We start from the raw sequence: 22,517 nt of genomic DNA on the forward strand, positions 1-22,517 counted from the left end.
GCCCGATTTCAACATCTAGAGCCTGTGTGCACCTTCCCTGGAGGGGAGCAGCAAAGCAAGTCCTGAGGTAAACACTGCCACTCCTGGCTGTAGTTTGATTTTTCTGTGTCTCAATTTTCTACACTGTAAAACACAGCTACAGTAATCATTGAACAATTTAGTAAATGCAAGGCACAGAGCCCTGGGAAAAAGGGGTTCTCTTTCCTCGGTGACAAAGAACATGCCAAGACTTGGCTGGATCAGCTGGGAAAGCCATGGCATCACCTGGCTATTCCACAGACAGGCTGCTGTCAGTGATGCCGGAAGAAGTATCCACTTGGTTCAGGTTATCTCACACCACTTCCTTCCCTTTAAAATGAAGGAAGAAAAGCCCCTCCCCGCCACCCGCCCTCCTTTTTGCATTTTTAGAAAAAGAGAGACTCCTCATCACTCTTTGGTGTGTCTTCATTGAGACTCAAACATATAGATTTCCTCTATATGGGCTCTTTCATTGGGAAAGCAATTTTAAACTCGTGTCAACACAGGCCTCATTAACCCAGATGGTGTTCCTTCGCACAGTTCTCTACTTAGCTTCGGTGTTTTCCTTTGCATTAAACAGGACTCGATTTCTGATTCCAAATCTTACCACCTTCTGCTCCAGAGATACACTTTTTACTCACAACAACCTGCATGGTATGTAGATGAGCTCGTGGAGATGAACTGAAATCCCTCAGGAGGTGGAATAATGTAGTTTAAAGAAGCCCACATCTCATACATCTGTCTGTACCCAGAGGGCCCTCCAAGCCATTAAGGAACATGCAATTCAAACTCTGTTTCAATATTGCTGTGCTTCTAAATTAGGTCCCAGCAAATACGACTCCTGACAGTTACCTGTAATTGATTACCCCACCTTGTCTAGCAGCACCTATTGTTTTTATTTGTAATGAAATTGAGAACTCTCAGCAACATCCCCAGTCTCTAAAAGACTATTTCATAAAATTAAAATTTTTCTCCTATAACAAACTTTCCCCACCCCCCACCAAAGTTACAGGGGTTTGAGTCAAGCCCAGATTGCTAACTGACTAGGAGGCATTTGTCTATGTGCATTCTGACTGCTTAATGAGAAACTGAAGTTAAACTAACATTTCTTGAAGACTTATTATGTACAAGCTTCTCTTTGAGGGGCTTTACATACATGAGATTTTGTCTACTTTTACTCTCATAACCAGCCTCAGAGAAAGGTGCTGCTCTCAACATCTTGCAGAACAAGGGACACTCAAAGAGGTTACCCGATCATTGAGCTACTTAGAAAGAACACAAGTTTAGGGGTAAGATTAAACCTCTGCTCTACTTCTTACTAAATATGTAACCTAAAGCTGAGTAGGTTTTCTCAGACCTGATAAGGAAACATGGGATATGCACGGTAGTAGGATTAGGGTAGCTAATGAATGCAGAAGTGCTTAGCACATTGTCAGGCACATAAAGGTACTTCATTTCACAGAGATTTCTCTTTCTAAACGTCATGGGCTGTGTGTGCACGCAGTGCACATGATTTTCAAACCCTTGTGCAAGAAATTCTCATTCATGACTGGCCGAAAATATAAGACCCAGGCAGGTTCTTTGAAGGCCATTTTTCATTCTCTGCCTTCAATTTTGAGCATATGTGTCTCTCCTTACTCTTATTCTATAGTCTTACTCTACCCTTTTCTCCCTCCTCTTCTCTGTTCCTCTATTTCCACTCCTTTCCCTGCCAAATGCTTCCTCCTTCCAGTCTATCAACTTAATCTTCCCAGTTGGGGATTCTGTCCCCAAAGCATCTTTATAACCTCTACCAAAGAGCCTGAAGGACCTTCTGGCATCATGTCACCCATAAGAGGCAGCTGAGCCTTGTGGAAGGCTGAACCTCAGTTACATACTTATTCTCAAAACCCTTGGTAGCTTTTTCGTTTCTCTGAAACCACTTCATTGCATGTGTATAACAGTCCCTTTAAAAAATGGATGCTACTGATTTGAGATGAAGGTATCAAATCTACACAATCCCTCGCAGTCCATTCGAAGACCATGAAGACAACAGCAGTACTGACACCCTGAGGGCAGCTGATAATCACACATGTGACTTCTTCTGGTTCTGCTCAATTACTGCAATCACCTTGTTTCTCTGAGTATTGACATGCAATTTTCCATGCCTGTTTTCCTTCTTGGTCTTTGTCTACTTATTGGCTGGAAAATCAATGTATGCACTCTACTCTTGCACCTCATAAATCTGAGAAAATTGAGGAAACTAATTAAGATTTCCACTGCAAAACTCCATAAATGCAGAAAGGTCTAGTTGCAATCAAAGCATTGTTGATCATGGCCTTGTTTTCCATTTTGTCTACAATGTAACAGCAGTTACATTGTAGGGAGCATATGTGGAGTGCTTTCTGTGTGTTAGGGACTGTGCTAAGTCATTCTCACAACAACCCTGAGAGGCTCATAACAATATTATCCTTATTCTATAGATGAGGAAACTGAGATTAAGCAGTCTTGTCAAAAACAAATATGAACTGAAAGATAATTAAAAAATCTTCTAAGGAAAAGATACATGAGCTCTTACAATAGACAGATCATGACCAGATAATCCTGATTTTAAACTCCAGGCACTCATCAACTTATATCCAAGGAAAAGTTGCTTTACCTTGCGAAGCCTCAGTTTTCTCATCCTAAAATGAGAATGATAAATCCTATTATACAGGATTATTGTAGGAGTCATTATGAGACTAAGTTAATATAGAGAATAGAGTCTAGACCATAATAAATCCTCAGCAAGTGCTTATTACCTTACCTCTCTAGGGCTGCCATGAGCACATCTCATAAAGAACATGAGATGCTATATATGTTGTCAGACATTTGGGCTATAATCTCATATAACCCAGCTAGCTGGCCTTCCAGAGTAATACTCATGGTTGTGTGCTAACCAATATTTAAAATATGTGTTTATTACATTACCTAGATACCCGTTAGGATCATTATAGTCTCATGGAGATCTATCTCAGTTCACAGACCACGGGCCCAAGTAATCATTTAAAGCTAATAAGGTATGTTTTGTCAATTCTGTTGTCATGCATGAGCACTAAGTCTTTGCACTACTAATCTTCTTGTAACATTTTTTTTAACTCAGTACACATTTCCACAATGGATTTTTAACTTACTTCTGTTGTGTTTTTTAAGACTTAGAGTGAGACAACTCCAATAACTGATCTCCCTTGCAGTGAATGTGGTTGCCTGCATGAGCCTACCCACACCACACATGTCCTGCATTGAGGTGATACTCAGTCTGAATCTGTATTTTCAGGCAAACTCACACTCTTGAAAATAATGGCTTAAAATAGGAATGCTGACACCACCTTAACTCAAACAGCACAAATGCAGGGCTGTAATTTTCTATGCTACTTAATCTCCTGATACAAAAACTGCTGTTGCTCAAGGGAATTCTTCATCCAGTCTGAAGGAAAAAAAATATATTCTCTCAAGGATGTAATAAGTTAACAAACCAAATTAGCCTGTAGTAGGGTTTTGTGGCTCTTATCATCCACATTAACCTCCAGGCTCTCCAAGGCTAATATCTTTAGTTGTGCTGTTTTTTGCTTGCTGTCTCCAGATCACTAACCTCATTTCTCCATGGGGGAATTGAGAGCTCTGCTCTTTGCAGATCTCCCTCTGATTTCTGTTCTTTTTGGTGGAGCTAAACCTTCAGTTTCCAAGGTCAAATGAACTAAGCCCCTTCCGAAAGGAGCTTACTTCTGACTGACACAAAAAGGGGCTACTCTTTTTCGCAGATCCTTGCAGGGGCATCATTAAAACACTTCTCCGCCATTTGAAATGCAACTTTCTTCTCTTTGCACATTTGTGAACCTTAGAAGAGACACATGGAGCGGCAGCACCACCTGCTGGTTTTCCCTGCATAATTTTTGCTGTGGTGTTCTTTAGGTCTCTACTTTTGCATTAGAGAATAAAGACCACTCATGTTGGGACTCTTGTCACCCACATGTAGGTCGAAAGCTGAAATATATTTAACATCCTTTCTTTTTACACACACCCCCTCTCCCCACTTAATGAGATGCTTTATCTTAATCTTTGAGATGGAGGGGGAAGTGGGAAAGCCAAAATTGAAAACAGACAAAATATTTCTTGTTGATTCCTGATGGCATCTTTTCCAGGTCCCTACGAGTGTTCTGTTCAACTTGATGTGCCACATTGGCTGATCAGGGGCCTATCTGCAGAGTTGACACCATGGCATATGGTCAGCTTCTGCCTCTGTTTCAGAGTGAGAGGATCCAATAAGTGATTTTTACCTGATGCAGAAAAATCTGGTTTCTCTTAAGTTGCAGAAAAGTTGCCTAACAAATAAAACCATGACAAAAATGCTTCAAAATAGTAATTGCATGTGACACTATGGGTGGGTTAACTGATCAATTGGACCAGTTGGCTGATTCTGCCAAGGAGGTCAAGTCCATGAGTCTAACACCAAGTTTAGAAAAACTGTTCCATAGGGAGGGTGAACTGATATTTATGAATGCAAGGTACTTTCATATATATATGTTTTCCCATTTAAATCCAACAAGTAATCGATGAGATAGGCATCATTATCTCCACTTACAGATGAGGAAACTGAGATTCTAGAGATTAAGCATTTCTCAAGGTAGCAAGTCAGTAAGTGAAAATCTTGGAATCAGATCCATATCTGTCTTGATGGAAACCTTGTGGTCTCAACACCACAAATATGGCCTTGTGCCTGGCTGGCTATCTTGAAAATAGGTTTGCTGGTCACAAGAGGAGCCACGTGAGGAGCATTGAAGCATGTTTCAAAAGCTTTGTCAAATTATACAGAAACATCTCCATTGGCCTGCCCCCATGTGATAAATAGTATCACCATCAATGACAGGAAAAAAAATGAAATATCATCTATAGCAAAGAAAGTTATAATGTTCCTTGCCCAGAGGAAAATTACAATGCATTCCAAAACCTATAATGAGGCCATTTTGCCCCATCCACATCTCACTCAGTAGACCACATTAGATGATTTTCATATCCAGAAAAGTAAAGAAAAAAATGTTCCACTTCCTCAAGGTTTTGAAGGAATTCATACCTCTAAAAGATTGTAAATATTTTACAGACAACATATACAAACCCACTCAGAAATCAGAACTGTCCCCTCAACTGAATTGAAACGGCTCTTTCAAAGTCACCAAAAACCTCCACCAATCAAATGCAATAGTCAGTTCTTTGTCCCCAGCAGCTCAGAAAGGAGAAATGATCCCAAGGTCTCAATGAACGAGGCCAGCACTAGGCCTCCCCTCCTCTCCCCTCCCCTCCCTTGCTTCTGGAGGCCATTCAGGAAGTAGGCAACAGCTGGAAAACATGGACAGTGAAAAGACCCAGTGTGAGGGCAGAAAGATACACTGCACACCAAGGCCAACCCAAACTTCCCCTCAAAGTCTAGCAAACTCTCTGGCACTGGCATGAATTTAGAGATGAAATTGGATGAGGGATGAGGTTCCCATATAGAATAGAGCACAGGCTGCATGGAAAGAAGCCAGAACCCGAAGGACTGCAGTCAGGAAAAGAGATGCCACTTGAGGTATAAAAATTCGGAGGAAGGCTTAGGACTTCCACAGTCTATGGCATTCAGAGACTCAAGGCAATTTAATTCAGATCACAAAAGTTACAGGAACCCCAAGTAACACCTGAGTTACTTATGGCTAAGGTTATACAACTTTTAAAGGTTTTATGTGCTCTTATCCCCCAGTGTTCAGCGGTTGTTTGCTGCTTGACTAACTGATAAGCCTTCCTAAGACTGTCCCACTTTGTCCCACCTTGCTCCTTTCTCCTGCATGGAGGTCTGATGTCTCTGGTTTAAGACAGGTACCACGATGAGGTTGGGAGACTCAATGACTGTGCTTGCAGAAAGCAGCAGCAAGGTGTGGAAGAAGGAGACTTTTTCACTAAGAGCTTCTGACAGCTAAGCTAAGTTCAGCCAAGCTTGCTGACAGGGAAAGCTCTCCAAAATGTGGAAATACTAACTATGTTATATATAGTAAATAGGTGAGTCATATGTAGAGAATTGGCAATCCAAAATTTTTAAAATCTATCAAAATCTCAGGAGAGATTCTTTTCTCAAGAGCTAAATAATATCCAGGTCTCTTCTCATCTATCATATGTGGGTTTGTGCTTCTGTATCAGATAAGTCATTAATGAGTAGAGATTGACCTTAAGGGTTTAAAGGTGTCTTGTAATATTTCAGATGTGAGATATTATGAGCTTGATTTAGGATGGGCAATAGAAAAAAAGAGGTGTTCATAAAAAATATTATGAAGGAAAATAGAACTTAGTGAGTGACCATTTGTAAAATTATGGAAGAATGAGGAAAAAAATATGACTTCACATTTCCCAACCTGGGAGTTGCAGGTGAGTATCAGAAGTAGAGAAGGAGAGGTGGCTGGTTTGGGCAGGAGGAGATAAGTTTGTTTTATTATGATTGCAATTCCCAGCTAAGGCATGTGAGTGAGTGGAAATGGTCAGTAGTCAGCTGGAAGTGTGGGACTGAAGCCGAGAAGAAAAGTCAGGACCAGACCTGTAGGATTGGAAAGCTACCATGTGGGTCAACTGAAGTCAACAGAGAGTTAGACTCGCAAAAGAGGGGCTGTAAAGTCAATATACTCCATAATAAATTTAGCTTACTTGAACAATTCACTCCCTTTTTCTTTTTCAAAAACGACTTGTTAGCAAAACGCATGGAGGAGCTTAGGTTTCATTTCACTTGATGTGAAAGCAATCCAACTTCAGGTCCTGGATTTCTGGAGTGCTTGATTAAGGAGATGCAGATAATCTGATCAATACTGCAGGAGGACAAAGGAAGAAATCTTTAAATTTAGAGCCCTTGGGCATGCTTTAGATCTTCTACCAAAAAAAAAAAAAGTGTCCTTTAGCAGCAGCTATAAACGTTACTTGTTGCTTTTGTTCCTGACCCTAACCTACAGAAAAAATGTGGAATGCTGAAGGAAATGAAAATCATTTAATGTGGTCCCCTGAGTGAGAGGCGAGTAGGGCAACATGACCTCATTGTGGGTTTTTCTTCTGGGAAAGGCACATTATAATTTCCTTTTCTATAGCTGATATTTCATTGCTTTTTTTCTGTCACTGATGGTGATACTACTTATCACCTGAGTGGATATAATCTTTGATCTAGAAAAATATCTGTAATCCTTCAGTTTGCTAAGCAGCCAGTGAAAGTCTAGAAATAACTGACATTATGTCCCTTAAATAGATATACATACATACACATACACTTGGAACAAAGACATTACATTTGGGAATTTTCCTAAATGAAAGTGCTAGTGGTGTGTGTGTGTGTGTGTGTGTGTGTGTGTGTGTGTTGTGTGTGTGTGTGTGTGTGTGTGTTTCCATTGCCATTTTTAATAAAGTACATTTATAATTTTATTTTTATAAGTTACTGGAAAAGAGCAAAAAAATAATAATTTGGACAAAGGGACACAGAAAAAATGGAAGGTAAATAAATAGTTAAACTAAATATCCAACAAAGTAGACATTTTTGACCCTATGCAATGAAGTTCTCTCATCCTGGCCCCTAAGTACACACACTAGTTAGATCTTCCAAGGAATATCTGTTTTATTTTGTTTTTTCACCTCCAAACTTACAAAGCTCATGGCTCTCTTTTAAAAAAAATTTTACTTAAACCAAGACTTTTTCCAAATAAGGTAGCTTTTCACAAAACGATTTCCCCTCCTACTTCTATGTTCCCAGTGTCAATAAGCCATAGAGGCTGCTATTTTCCAGAACTGTCATTGTATTCTATAACAAAGCACTCTTCCTTTTAAGCTGAGCTGAACACTAGAAATGCTTTCAAACTAAAGCTTTCAAAGAATCTAGGCATTTTCTACCTTTAGCTATGGGGTCTGACTTAAGCAATTTCCTTCTTCCTCTTGACTGAAGCTCATTTTAAAATTAAAGAACAGTACTTGTAATCCCAATTTTCCTTCAAAGATGCTAAACATGATAAAAATAGTATCATTTGATTCTTAGGATAACAATCCATGATGTCTCAGGACATCAGTAGATACAGAGGCATCTGGGAGCCAAGAAACCCAGTGACCATACAGCAAATAGTCACTAGGTCAGCAGCAGAAACACTAGGGTCTTCCATCAAAAGCTTGCTGGAAATATTGTATCTAGAATGCTTTAGAAAGTAATATTACGGGCAGTCGTAACCAGATCTGGAAATTTGAGAATATTAATCAATTGACCAATATGTGAACCAAATTATTATAGAAGCTGCATAATCTCTCTTGCTTTTTCTTGAACCTAGCCCTCTGATAGTAGTTTCTAGAACTCAAATGCTTTATCAAATCTCTAAGAGTCGCTCATGCTAATTTCTTTTTGTATGTAGTACCTAATGATATACCATGCACTGTGTTATGCATTAGGAATTTAAGTAAAAGAAGCATGAATAATGTACCATCAAGTAACTCACAGGTTTGTGGGGAAACTAGAAATCTTTGTCATTCTCCAGTGCTTAGATAAAGCATCACCTTTCATGAGAAGTCTTCCTTGGTCTATATTCTACAGTAGGCAGAAATCTAAGCTGGTCTCCATGATCCCTGTCCCCTGGTATGTTTATCATGCATAAGCCACTCCCCATGAATGTGGGCAGGATACACTCAGGGACCATGAATATGATGGCATGTCACTCTTGTGATTAGATTAGATTATCTAGCAAAAGTGACGGGATTTTGCAGATATAATTAAGGTCCCAAATCATTTAACTATGAATTAATCAAAAAGGAGGTGATCTTGGGTGGGCCTGACTTGATCAGATGTAAACCTTTAAAAACAGGTATTGGGTCCTTTCCAAAGGGAGAGAATCTTCTGCTGGTCTTGAATAAGTAAGCTACCATGTTTTGAGGCAAAAATAAAAAATAAAAATAAAAAAGCTGAGAATAGCTCCTGTCTGACAACCAGCAAGAAAACAGACCTTAGTCATACCATCATAAAAAACTAAACTCTGCCATCAAACATGTGAACTTGAAAGAGGATCCTAAGCTCCAGAAAGAAATACTCCCCACCCGACATCTTGATTGCAGCCTTGGGAGACCTTGATCAGAGATCTAGCTAAATGGTGTCCAGACTCTTGACTCACAAAAGCTGTGAGATACTAAATGTGTATTGTTTTAAGCTGCTAAGTTTCTGGTAACTTGTTTCACAAAAATAGAAACTGGTACAATGCCCAGTGCCAGTCTGAAAGTATGCTATGAACAAGAATGAAGATAGACGGAAATGTGGCCATGGGGCAGAAGAAGGCAGTACATACAGAGAAGAATATGATCACTAGCTATCAAAAGACCTCAATTCTGGCTCTCCACTAATTCAATGTATGATAGGAAATACATCACTTTTCTTCTCTGGGTCCCACCAAGTTTACTAACACATAAAATGAAGTAGTTGAACTAAATAAACTCTGAGACCCCCTCCAATCTCCGATATTCTATGAAACTACATCGTCCATTACATAGGCCACTCCCCTTGCATCCACATCGCACCAAATGGCAGTTCACCATTAGCTGCCCTGAGCCCCCAAGGAACAGGTATTCATGAAGGATGAGCTTTTGGAAGAGTAGAGGGAAACTTAATCTTTTCTCCTCTTCTAAATATCTTCACAGTGGCCTTAAGAGCAATACAGATATACCTCTAAATGTACACAGCCTAGGAAGACTCCAATAATTAAATTACACTAGATATCAAGAGCTCTAAAGGGCCTCTGGTCTCACAGACCTTTAGATCCCTGCCTACCTCTTTTGGAATCGGAAGCAACTGATTGTAACTTTCTCCCAATTATCACTTTTATTTCTCAAATCATATAATAGCTACCATTTACTGAGCACCTGATATTAAAATACTATCTCAGGTGTTTAATATACATCATCTCCTAGGGCGGATCGATAACTTATTGAAGGTCACACAGTCAGTAAATGGGGGTGAGAATTCTAACCCAGGTCCCACTCAGGCCAAAGCTTGTGCTTTTTCCTCTGCATGATACTTATGCTGATATCATAGCATTTATCGATATGCCCTCATCCACTCAAAAAAAATTTCACAACCACTCATTCATATGTCACACTATAGAGTGACCCATCACCTTGGTTTGCCCAAGACTGAGAGTTTTACCAAGATGCTGAACTTTCAGTGCTGAAACCAAAAATATCTCAGGCAAACTGGGATGAGTCAGTCACTGGAGCACCTGTGCTCAGGGTGGGGGAGAAGAGATGCACAACCAGAGCTCAGGAGACATATGGAAATATAAAATGAAATTCTAAATGCAAAGCTTTCTCTGAGAGTCAAACACTTTATTTCACTTCTTGGTCACAATCTAAGGGGACCATGCGATCTTTTTCCATGCAATCTCTTAAAAGAACTACACTTGATATTCTAAATCACGGACAAAGCTCTCTGCTGGGAGGGCTCCCAAAACCTGTGTACCAGGTTTTCTCAGTCACCTGCAGGCCTAAGGCCATTCAATCTAATACTCTGCCTGAGATACAGAAGGGTTTGAAGCTTAACTATTTTCCCTTTAGCCATAGTTGTTCTTTGATCAATCTAATACCTAAATTCCCTGAGAACAACTTAAGACTTTTATAAAGTTGTTGTTATTCTGTTATCAGACTCTAACCCCAAATTCATTAAATCTCTTATCAATCTAATAGCAATAGCTCAACTCTGATACAGGGCTGTTGGTCTTCTCTTGAAACTTCATTACTCTCTATGCTGGAGACAATAAAAAATGATAGGTCAGGCTGTTGACTGAGAGAATATTTAATCTTAAATTTATATCCTTAATTATGTGATACCTGATTCTGACCTCTCTGCTTTTAACTTGGAATTGACCATAAGGGTCCAGTGTTCAGATGGGCTAGACTTCGGGGCCCTTGGCCATTATGAACTATAAGGCTCCCGGTGATCCACTGGTTTCAGACACAGCCTCTCCAAGCAGCTGAACTTCTCGCCCACTTTTTATCAGAAGGAAGAACTAAATGTTCACAGTGCCAAAACCAAAATGCTCCTTTTGGCCTGGATGTTTGAGCATCTAAAGGAATGATACCCAAAAGTTCTATATACCAGATGACCCCAACTGGGAGCTGACGGTCCATTTTGGAGTGGTTTTGTCCTGAGGTTTAGCCCATTCAAAATGAAATGAGAAACAGCAAAGGAGCATCGCCATGCGCTCGGGGTGATGGCTGCTGCCTGCCTGAACTCTCATATGCCAAGGCCACCACTTCCCGGTTTTAGGACCTCTAATAAATAATACCCCTTTTTTTAATGCAAGCATGGAATAAATTTAAAAATAAAACAAAGGAATGGCAGGTTTAGGCTCAAAATAATACTTTTATTATTGCTAAAGGTTAAATTAAAAGATGTAACTTAGAGAGCCACATATGCCAGAAAGCGAAACAGAGAATTTGGTAGATTTGCACACACCTCCCAAAAGAATTAAAGAAAACTTTTCCATGGAGGGACAGTGGAGAATTAATATTCTTGGCAGCCGGGGAGGTGGAAGGGGGGTTAGGGGAATGGGAAGAACTGGGCTGCTTACTTCCTGTTTGTTCTTCCCAAAGTTACCACCCAGATAAATCACTCCCCTTCTCCATCTTTAAAAATAAAGGATCTGAAGAGTAGGTACGAGTTAGACTAATTGATTTCTCTCCACTTGAAGAAAACATCAAGCACAGCTACAAAGTGCAGCCCCAGCTAAGAAGTGGCTTTGCTCCACTAAGGCAAGAACACTCAACAGATTTTTGATGTGTACCAGAAAGGAGGAAAGAGAAAAAGTCAAGCTGAATTGGGTGGTTAAAAACTGTAAGTGCTCTAAGATGAAAGAGGAGCAGAGGGGAAGAAATGGTAAAGACTCGAGCAGGTTTCTCAGAGGAAGAGAGACTGCAGATAGACTGAGAGAAATGAGCGGACTTTGGATGGTCAAAAGGGAGGGACGATATTCTTGTGTGAAGGAGAGTACCAACTTAGACGAGTGAGAGTTAGTAAGGCTTCCACCATTCCGAGAAGCTAAGGGCTTAATGCTGAAAGCAACGGGAAGCCTTAGAGTTTTCCCAGCCGGAAATAATAGGCTTAAACTGGTGTGAATGCATTTGGAACCCAAAATTCCAACTACTACTTAAAACACTGGCTTAAACACATAATAATACTTTTACCATGCATAGAATTTTCACATCTACATAAATCGAAATTGTGACTCTACTATCCATAAAAAGCAAAAAGAAAAATGTTAGAAAAAATATTCACTGCATTTCCATTTTCCAAGGAAATTAAAATTTCTGACAGGGCAAAGCCTTCAGGCTTAGAGGGGTGGAGTGGTGGGAGGGAGGGGGCAGTAAGTACAAAGCCACTGTTGGTGCTTGGCTTATGCTCTTTAAAGAATGTCCCTCCGGCCAGTGTTCAAAGTAGCTCCCTTATGGAGAGGCAGGAGCAGAGAGCTGTCTGCTGAGACAATCAAAGATGCTCTCTGTGTACGGGGCTCTCAAGAATCCCTCAGGAGAGCCTTGAAGGTTGGCCAATATCTCCCAGACACAGCTTACAGAGACAAAATTCAGAGAAAATCCTGAGACATAAAGCATTTTTAAAATTCTACCTTCTTTAGTCAGTCCTATGGGACTGTTTTTCAAATTTAAGTATCTCTACCCTCTCTCTCTAGCTGAGGCAATACTGTGAGAGAGAAAATGTGGTCCTCAGAAGTCTTGATTGCTCCTGTCATCCTGTAGCCTATTCCCTCCTCCAGTGCACCTCCATTCAGGGGTGCAGAATGTTCCCACCTTTTCCCCATTTCTGTCCTTCATAACCTACCTCAGAGAGGTTCACCTTCACTCTAGCTCACATGATGATCAAGAGTCATTTGCATCTGACACTTTGAGCTCTGTATGTACAATGAAGGCTTTTTCTCCATGGAAGAATTTGAGCCCCTGGGAAGCCAGAGACAGGAAGATTTCTACAATGAGCTTTCTGAAACCTCAAACCTTAACCCAAGGATAATAAGTTCCTGACCCTGCCCCCAGCCTCCATCACTTCCTGGCTTTGCATGCACCTGTTCCTTCCAGGCCAATCCAGCTGTGTCCTTTAGAGGCTGTGCTTCTCTCTTCCTCCAATGGCAGGAACACCTGCTTCTGGTATGGAAACTGCATCCCATCAGAGCTGCAAGACTGCTCTGGCCCTTTTGCTTTGATCTTCTCCTCACAGTCCACACAAATGTCTGAGGATACCTCTGCCCTGCAGGCCTGCATGGCTGTGCTGAGCAAGTCTCAGCCTTATGTGTTACAAGTGAGATGAGAACACTGTGCTTTACACACCTTCTTCAGGTTACTTCGATCCCCAGGGGCCAGCTTGTCATTCATTTATTCAATCAACAAAACTGGCAAAGCACTTAGCTAGAAGGGATATGAATTATGATAACTGTCTTCAAGAACTTTGGATATTAGAATTTTAGTATGAGGAGGGACCTTGGAGGCCATCTGCCCAATTCTTTCCTATAATAGCAATCATCTTTCCAATATCCCTGACAGGCATTGGAATAGAAGCAACCCATTTCCTCCATGGACAACTCCAGTTCTGAGAAATTATTTTTCTACAGTGAACCCAAATCTGCCCATATGTTGGTCTATTTCTAATGTCTAGAGACAAATGCCTATTCACCAAATGTTTGCATGGTTCCTTCTTGACTGTTCTCATAGGCAGCATCAATACCTGCTGGTGGATTCACTCATTCCTCACTAAGAATTATTTCTGGATACTTTCCCATCCCAGCTGCAATACTGGGGACAGGCTCCGGTGTCTCAGGGTGTCCGGAGAAATGTGGTGACCAAGTACAGATGATACTCCAGAAGTGGGGTACACAATCATCCCAGTACACAGAGAGGCTTCTGCTGTCCCTGAGCTGCTGCTATGCTTCTCTCCTTGTGACCTTTGTGTCCTCCAGAGACATTGGCTGAGAGAGGCAGGGCTGTGCACTAGATCAGACAGCAAGAACTCCGGGTTCAGATTGGCAAAGGTTCTAATAACAACTCTGTCAGTTACTGGCTATGTGACCTTGAACACTTATAGAACCTCTCTAGTCCCAGTTCATCATGTGTAAAATTAGGATGATAATGCCTTTCTTATCAGGTTATTATGAAAATTATGTGGTATACTACATGTAAAAAAGCATTGCACAAATTAAGAGAACAATTATCAGGAGCTGTTATTTTTGTAAGTACTACACAAGGGTCCAAAGGCCAGATTGGACTAGGAAAAAAAAAAAAGGGTCTGTATTGCTTTTCATGGTTTGCTATTGGTCTCTTCTTTCCAGCAGAGTCCTAGCCATCTGGATTTAAAGCTGTTCTCCCTGTTCCCCTGCTGGCGAGAAGGGAAAATAAACATCATTCCCTTGATGTGTTAGATTTATATCCTAGGAGAGCTCAGTCCCTGCCAAGAATGGATCTGCTTCTCAGCAAGACAGAGACTTTCTCTGTCTGTGCCAAGATCCCAGCTGTGCTCATGTAGAGGATTGGGGTCAGACATGACGCAGAGAGTAGCAGGACCAACATTTGACTTCCTGCTGCTCCATATCCACATCCCCATGGTCCCTGCATGTCCTATTCACAGATGAGGTCACATCACAGCCTATCTCATTGGTACCAGTGAAATTCCCACTCCTCACCTTTAGCCACAAGCCTCTGCTATGCACTAAAATATTAGAAGTAAGGCTAGAAATTGTTTCCTGGAAGTAGTAGCAGTCACTGAGATATTGAGAAACATCACAGTTAATGATGGGTCTCCTTCTCTCAAATCTGGACATTATGGAATTGAGGTGATTATTTTTGTCCGCCTTGTCCCAAAGTGACCCATTTCCTGAGACTTCAAGCTCCCTTGAATTTGGGGAAAGATGCAAAAGGGCCAAGAAACATAACAAACTCCTCCTGCAAGTCCTATCTATCTATCTACCCATCTATCTATCTATCTACTATCATCTATTTTTCATCTATCTATCTATCATCTATCTATCTATCTATCTATCTATCTATCTATCTATCTATCTATCTATCTATCTATCTATCTAACTATCTATCTATCTATCTATCTGCCTATCATCTATCTAGTAACCTCAGGAGGAAAATGCTATTCTGCATGTCAGTCCCTGGGGAAGAGGTGAGTGCTAGAAGAGAGGTCATCGGTGTCTTCTGAAAGACTCACGGCTTTTCTCTTCTGGGTCTCCTTCTCTCAAATCTGGACATTATGGAATTGAGGTGATTATTTTTGTGTCCCTGGCAAGCAGCAATATCCTGCAAACTGGACTCCCTGATTGAATATTACCATATGTTTATTCCCTTGCCATCATTAAATCTTAGCTGTGCCCCAGACTTAGATCTTGCCTGGTTTGTTAAGGAAAGGGGTATTTGTGTCATACCACTAACCTCAGACCTTCCTGGAAGTGGTCATAATTCCCGAAGGGTTTTTGTCACCAAAGACTCAGGTTTTGTTTAGAAGTGAAAGCCCTTCCTTCTGATTACTTCTGTTTCTCCTTCCTCATCTGTTTTCGAACTTATTTAAAACTTTAGTTTGGGAGAGAGGGATAAAATTTATTTATTCCACACTTTTCACTTTCTTATGAATAAATTATTTGGGAGAAAATTTTCACTCCAGGGGGAGAGTGATCTCCAAGCAGCCCTTCCTTCACCCTGGAACAAACCCTGATCCTCCCTTCACCTTCACTGCCTGCCTCTCCATCCTCTCTTTTACTGCTTGAAGTCAGGCCTTTGTATTTCCCACCTGGTTTTCTGCTAAACCTCCTAATAACATTACCTGCCTCTAGTTGTCCTACATCTCAGTCCTTCACACACTGATTCATTGCCCTTCTCATTCCGCAGGCTGACGTCAGAGTGGTCCACTTCTGGTCCATTTCTACTCCCAGATAAAATCCAGGGGCTTTCTCAAGGCACATGAGTCCCTTTGTGCAAAGCATCAGGACCTGTTCTATTTCCTGAATGTGTGATGCTGTCTCTTTCCTGCTGTCAAAATTGGCTTCCCAGGGCCTGCCACTCTACTGTGCCAATAGCCATCTCAGTCCTGTCGTAACTAAAAATGCTTTGCTTTTGGCTTCCTTTCATTCCTGCAGGCTTTCTGGGGTTCTCACCAAGTCTGCAGCTCACCTTCTCATTAGGTGATTCAATAGCCTAAAACTCAGGAAATGGAAATCCAGCCACACGTGACCCAAGTTTCCTGGCTCCGCATTTCCCACAGAAGGTCCACTGCCTTCATTTTGGCCTCCTGCCTACAGCTGATCGTGGTCCCATCTGTAGTTGTCTCTATCAGAAGAACAAAGAGGGGCAAGGCTAAAAATTAAAAAAAAAAAAAAAGAAAGAAGAAGAAGGAGAAGAAGAAGGAAGGAAGGAAAAAGAAGAAGTAGAAATTTTCATTAAAGGAGACCAGGCCCTATTTCTGAAAGGCTTCCTTCTTTGAAGACCGGTACTTATCACCCAGGGTCCCAAAAGAAGCCCAGGCCCTAGGAGCTTAGATGAAGAGGGAAAGTCTTCAGCACAGTAAGCCAGACCTTCAGGCCACAATCTTGTGTACCATGAGATAGAGATGCTTGTTTGTAATTTCCAATTCCACTTTCACTGAACTGAGCAATCAATGTTTCAGCCTTTTATGCTCCCAGTAGGGTGACTCAATGGCACTCTCCTCCCTGTCACCACACTCTCAATTCCTCTCTCACCCCTACTCCCCAGGTCACTTGCTGCTTCTCATACCCCTACTATGCTTCATCCTGGGAATATACAGATCTCCACGATTTCATCCTGTCCAAAACCTTAGTCTAATCATATCCCAGTGCATTAGACCACTGTCAGTCTGCCCTAAGGCACATTTTTTAATCAAAAAGGAAAACTAAAGATGCCAGCCCCTGCTGGTGGTTGTCAGGCTGGCACCAAAGCCTGGCAGAGGCAAGCAGCCACTGGGCTAGCAGTTGGGCATCAGCTTGCCTGAAACACAAGACAGTAGAAAGGGCTTTTTATTTTTTCTTTTCCTTTTTTCCCCTGTTACTAAACTTCACTTTCTTTTAAAAAGTTAAGGTGTTAAACTAGATGATTTTTAATTACCCCTCCTCTTTGTCCCCCTAATAAACACATGCAATGAAGCACATAAAGAGGAGGAAACCCATTTAAATTATTGCATATTTATATATGTACAGGCCGTGGATAGGTAAAGACCTCTGATATGGGGAAGCCCTGGAAGAACAGCTCGCAGATGTCAGGCCCTGGGTTCTCTGTAGGTTCCTCAAGCATGTTTTGTGCCCTTAGGAAATACAATAATTCAAACAGCCTCCATCATCATGCCTACCCTATCCCCACCCCAGTGCTTCCCTTCACTCCACATTGAGGGGCCAGAGTTCTTACTAAATGCCTCTTCCTGAACATGGGTCAACTCAGTCCATCCCCATCTACACCTGTTTAAGTGAAAGTGACCAGTGTTGACCTCCAGGGAAGCTTCTATCACCCACTCACTCTCCTTCCAAAAGTAGAAGCTGCTTCCACTTTTGACAACACTTCCTGGTCAGACTGGAAACCAGTCTTTCTTAAACAGATTCCTTAAGGTCTATCTAGTCTTGTCCCTAAACTAGTGTATTCTTTCAGCTCAGAAATATATCTGACCATGACCCTCTACTAAATGGGATAACCAGATTTGCAAAATCTCTGGAAGAACCTCCACTTATATCAACCAGTGATAGATTTGTGTTAGTGCATTCTCAATGACATTCAAGTTCAAAAACTCCAGCCTCATCCATGATACTGTCCCCAGATAAAGCAGACATCCAGCAGAGCTGGTATTCTCATTGGCATCTTCAAGAATAATAACATTTTTCTCCACTGGAAAATTGCTCGTTGATCCACATTCAGTGTCTTTTTGCTGCAACTACATTTAAACACAAATATTTCCCTGGCTTTCCAAGAGATTTTGTTTTAAACTCTGGAAATCCCCCCAATAACTGACCCTAGCCTCTTGCAAAGGAAAAAAGCAAGGAGTTACTGAACAGAGTAAATAAAATCTCAATTAGATTGCCCTGATCAGGGAATAAAAACCACTGAAAGCCTTTATTCATGTATCCAATCCTCACTTCCTCCTAGGCATTGTCAAAAAAACATTCTCTAGTTGAAAAGACATTACAGTAAAGAACATTAAAAAGATTTAAAAAAAGATCACTTATATTTCCATCACTCTCACAAAGATTTTCATTTTTCTAACCCTTGCCTATACATGAAAACAAATGCTACGAAGTTGGATATAACTTTGATATAATATTTGTAGGTTTTCTTTTATTTTATGTTACAAATACATTTTTGAATATTGCTACAAAGTCTTCAATTATAACTCCTAATGAGTACTGAATAGTGCATTGATTTGATTAGCTTAACTTATTTTATACTTTCCTAATATCAGACTTTTAGGCAATTTTCAGATTTTCTCCTTAACAGATAATGCTGCAATGAATATCATGGTGTATAAAGCTTTGTGCCTTTATCGGATTATTTTTTTAAGAGAAATTCTCAGTAGGGAAATCCCTGTATCAAAGCATAAACTTTTTGTGGCTCTTAAATATTTTGTCCTATCCCTTTCCAATCAGGCGATATTCTTATCCCTTGTAATTGCAATTTATAAACACAGAGCTGGGGGAATAAATGTCCGTGTTTGAATTCTTAAAACAAATGAAAACATTCTTCTCCGAAATAGTAACCAAAGATCCAAACTCACACTCTACACCAAGGCAATTTCAATCAATTTCAACCAGACAATGCTCTTCTAACATTACAGTTCATGGGTCATTTCTATACTCTCCCTCTTTGACCAAACATCAGGAAGGTAGCTCCCAGTTGCTCCTGCCACAAGCTGGTTAACTCTGACCAACACTCTGAGTGCAGATTTTTCTGGGTCTAGAACTTCTTTGTCCTGACTTTCCATTCTGCCAGTGTTCACTTTCCACCAGCATTAGTAGATTCCACTCCTTCTTGGTCTGGGACAAGGTTCTCTTTCCGATTGCCTTGACAACTCCATCACTTCCCCAAGGCTCCTGTTGTCCAAAAAGGGAACCTCTCTTTTTAGCGTCTCTACCTTCATCAGGTCCAAATGCCTCTCCCAACACCATTATGTCATAGTTTTAACACCAGGGTGGGAGAGAGTGGGATGAGGCTTTTAAAAAGGAAACGGAGGAGGAGACTGAAAGTATTATTCAAATTCTCACTAAAAGCAAAAAGCAAGAAAGGTCTGAAAGAAACAATAATAACAAGGTTGTTATCCTCCCAAGCCTCCAGCCAGGAAAAAGAAATGAGTTGCCTTCCTTTAGCAAAATTGGAAAGTTTGAAGATTAGTTTAATAAAAGAAGGTTCACATATAGCTGAAGAGACCATTAGCTAGTGATGTGTGTCAGATGCCAGAAGTTCCAAAAACTGAAGAGCCCTGGAGAATTGGTTGAAAACATCAAGGTCACCTGAATTGAGATTCTTCACAAATAACCTACCATCGTATCCTAAGGGGTGGACAATCACAAAATCAAAAGCTCGGTGGTGTGGGAGATGAGGTTTGGCAGTTCCAATCACCAGTCAGTGCTTAGGCAGTACTCAGGATAAGGCGAAAAGTCAAAGCACACTTCTAGACGATCCCATATCACGGACAATGTAGCACCCATCCCTCATTTCTCTAGATTGCAGCTACCTAGGCTAATTAAAAAAGAAAGAAAAAAATGAAGAAACCTTGATAGTTATATGTTTATTTTTCTTTTCAACCCATGTTAAAAATAATCTCTTGTCTTCTTAAGTCAGATTTGACTAGAATGTGGATAAAACACACAGAAATGCATGTGCTAGGACTTGAGAGCAGTGTAAGAAGATGCAAATGCAGACTTGCTAAGGAAGACAATCCCTTTTAGGCTTTTACTACTCTCCTCTAGCATTTTGCTCTCAATCACTATTCATTGGACAAAGATACAAAGTCAAAGTCAAATCTCTGCCCTCTCCGAGCATGAGGTTCAGTTCCCCGGATGTTATAGATGTTGATCCTTTTAATTGAAAGTCTACAGAATTTCCACTTAAAGTCTAGAAACTCGCAACACTATCTCAGGAATTTCCAAAGTCAGTTTTGGGAGAGAAAAGGAAGTGAGGAAGTAAAGAAGAAAGGAATGGGAGGCAGGGGGAGCAGTATGACTCCCTACTATGTATCAAGCATTTCACCTTTATTATCTCACTAAAAGGAAGGAATTATTTCAATCAGCAGCAAGTAAGGAAACCAAAACATAAAGAGGATAAATGAGTTGTTAAAATCATTACAGAATAAGTGGCAGAGCCATATCTAAGCTTGGAATCAGTGCTCTTCCGCATTCCATACAGCTGGATTCAGATACCAGAGGTCCACTGAAGTCAATTTATGAGGTAACTACAGAAATTCTAGAACATACGCTCCACAGAAGGATGCACACATCATGACAGTAGTAGCCATATACATATATATGCTCAATAAATGTTAGCTATTACTATTAGCTTAATATATTTAACAAGTAAATAAATAAATTCTCATTTCTAAATAATTTCACCTCATCGTAATAATAGCTGCTGCTTTTTTTGTGTTTACTCTGTGCTGGGCACCATGGTAAGAGCTTTAAGTGATTTATTTTATTTAATTTCCACATTTCTCTGAGGTAAAATTTATTATCCTCATTTTAAAAATGAGAAAACTGAGGCTCAGAAAGAAGGAAAACTTGACCAAGGTTAGAAAATCAACATGGGACAGCATTCGGTTTCGAACCCGGACCTCTGTCCCCAAGGTCTAGGCTCTTAATCATTCCATTGTCCTGCCTCTCTCTATGGAATTTTGTTACTAATCAGAACAGGGAAGTAGTTTTAAAAAGAGGGGGGATGGGGTACACGTCTTCACATAGAGGAGTTCTCACAATGAAGTTGCTCAGTAGAGGACCTTAGAGATGGAGAGAACAGAGACAGACTTTCAAAGCAGGCTGACCGTGGAGCACTGCTTGGGGTTCGGCTGTGTTGTCACTGATTACAGAGCAAGTCTGAGCTTCTCAGGGATCCTCTGGCACCCTTCAAAGGCAACGTGATCTTGGAAGGTTTACAGCCCATGCAGTCAGAGATGGACAGGAATTTGCCAAATCCGAAGGCAGGAAGCAGGATGACTTTACAAGCATGATGCTCTCATGGCAATTCAAGATCCAAGTAAAAAGTGAACCCTTAGTCTCAAAGAAATGAAGTCTGAGTCCCATTGGTCAGACAGTTTCAGAACAGATGGCTTTAAAAGCATAAGAACATCAAGTTCCCAGAAAGGCAGACTGGTAGTGAGAAATACTTCCTTTCAGAGAAGAAGGCAAGAGGAAAGAACTAGAGAAAAAGCACTCTGCTTTCTCAGTAACACAGAGATTATCTATACCTGTCCCATAGTCTGGGTGTCGAATACAAACACCTGCCTCCCCCAACCAAAGCCTGAGTCAAAAGAATAGGAAGAACATTTCAAAAGGGACAGGATTAAAGAAAAATGCAGTGCTACTAGTGCATCACTAAAGGGTTTGCTGGAACCACTGCAAGAAGAGTAGCCCTCAGCCAGGTAAACTGGGCTGAGAAAGGGATGTGGTGGCAGCATCATTATCATTTGGCAAGAACAGGGAACTGGAAAAGCAGTATTAGAGAAAGGACAGAGAGCAATGTCACAGAAGTGCCTCTGACAGCTGGTGTCTTTGGGGAAGAGGGACAGGCCAAAGTACAAAGGAGAAAATGTTATGGCTTGATGCCACTTGCCCTCCAGCAACAAAATCACATCATCGCACCAAAGAAGGATACAAGTGCATGAAGTTAGTATAGTTGTTTCTCTGCTTCAAAAGCAATCTGAGGCATTTGCCTAAAATATATAGATACATATATGCTAAAAAAACGTAGCATGCCATTATATTTAAATTTATTAGCCGACAAGCATTGTGTTGTACCATCTGCTACTCTACACTAAACTTCCTGTAACTAAAGATGTGCAAACCCTAGAGAATAAGCATTAGGTAAAATAGATTCATTTTATATAATTGAACATAATTGTGCATGTAATGTTTTAACGTAATATTACTCAACAGCTGTGCAAATAATGGAAGGGTTATTCACCATAGACCATATGCTGGCAATGAGATATGAAGGAAGCACACTAACCGACCAGTGAACCCACAACCTCATTGGAGTGATGTGATGGCTTGCTTTAGAAAATTGTTCACGTTAAAAGCTAAAATGGAAGCAGAGCACCTCAGAACTCAAAGGCAAGGGGGTGACGTTATCCCCCAACTCCCACTGCAGAGAAGGGCCGTGCTTTTGCACTTCGTCAGCCTTTACCCATGTCATCCTGTGCTCTTCCCAAGGTTAGCTTTTTCTGCATGGCCTCTCTTCCTTTTCTATAACTTTTATGATGCTTT

This window comes from Pteropus alecto, unplaced genomic scaffold (genome assembly GCF_000325575.1).
Source record: "Pteropus alecto unplaced genomic scaffold, ASM32557v1 scaffold14, whole genome shotgun sequence".
Lineage (NCBI taxonomy): Eukaryota > Metazoa > Chordata > Mammalia > Chiroptera > Pteropodidae > Pteropus > Pteropus alecto.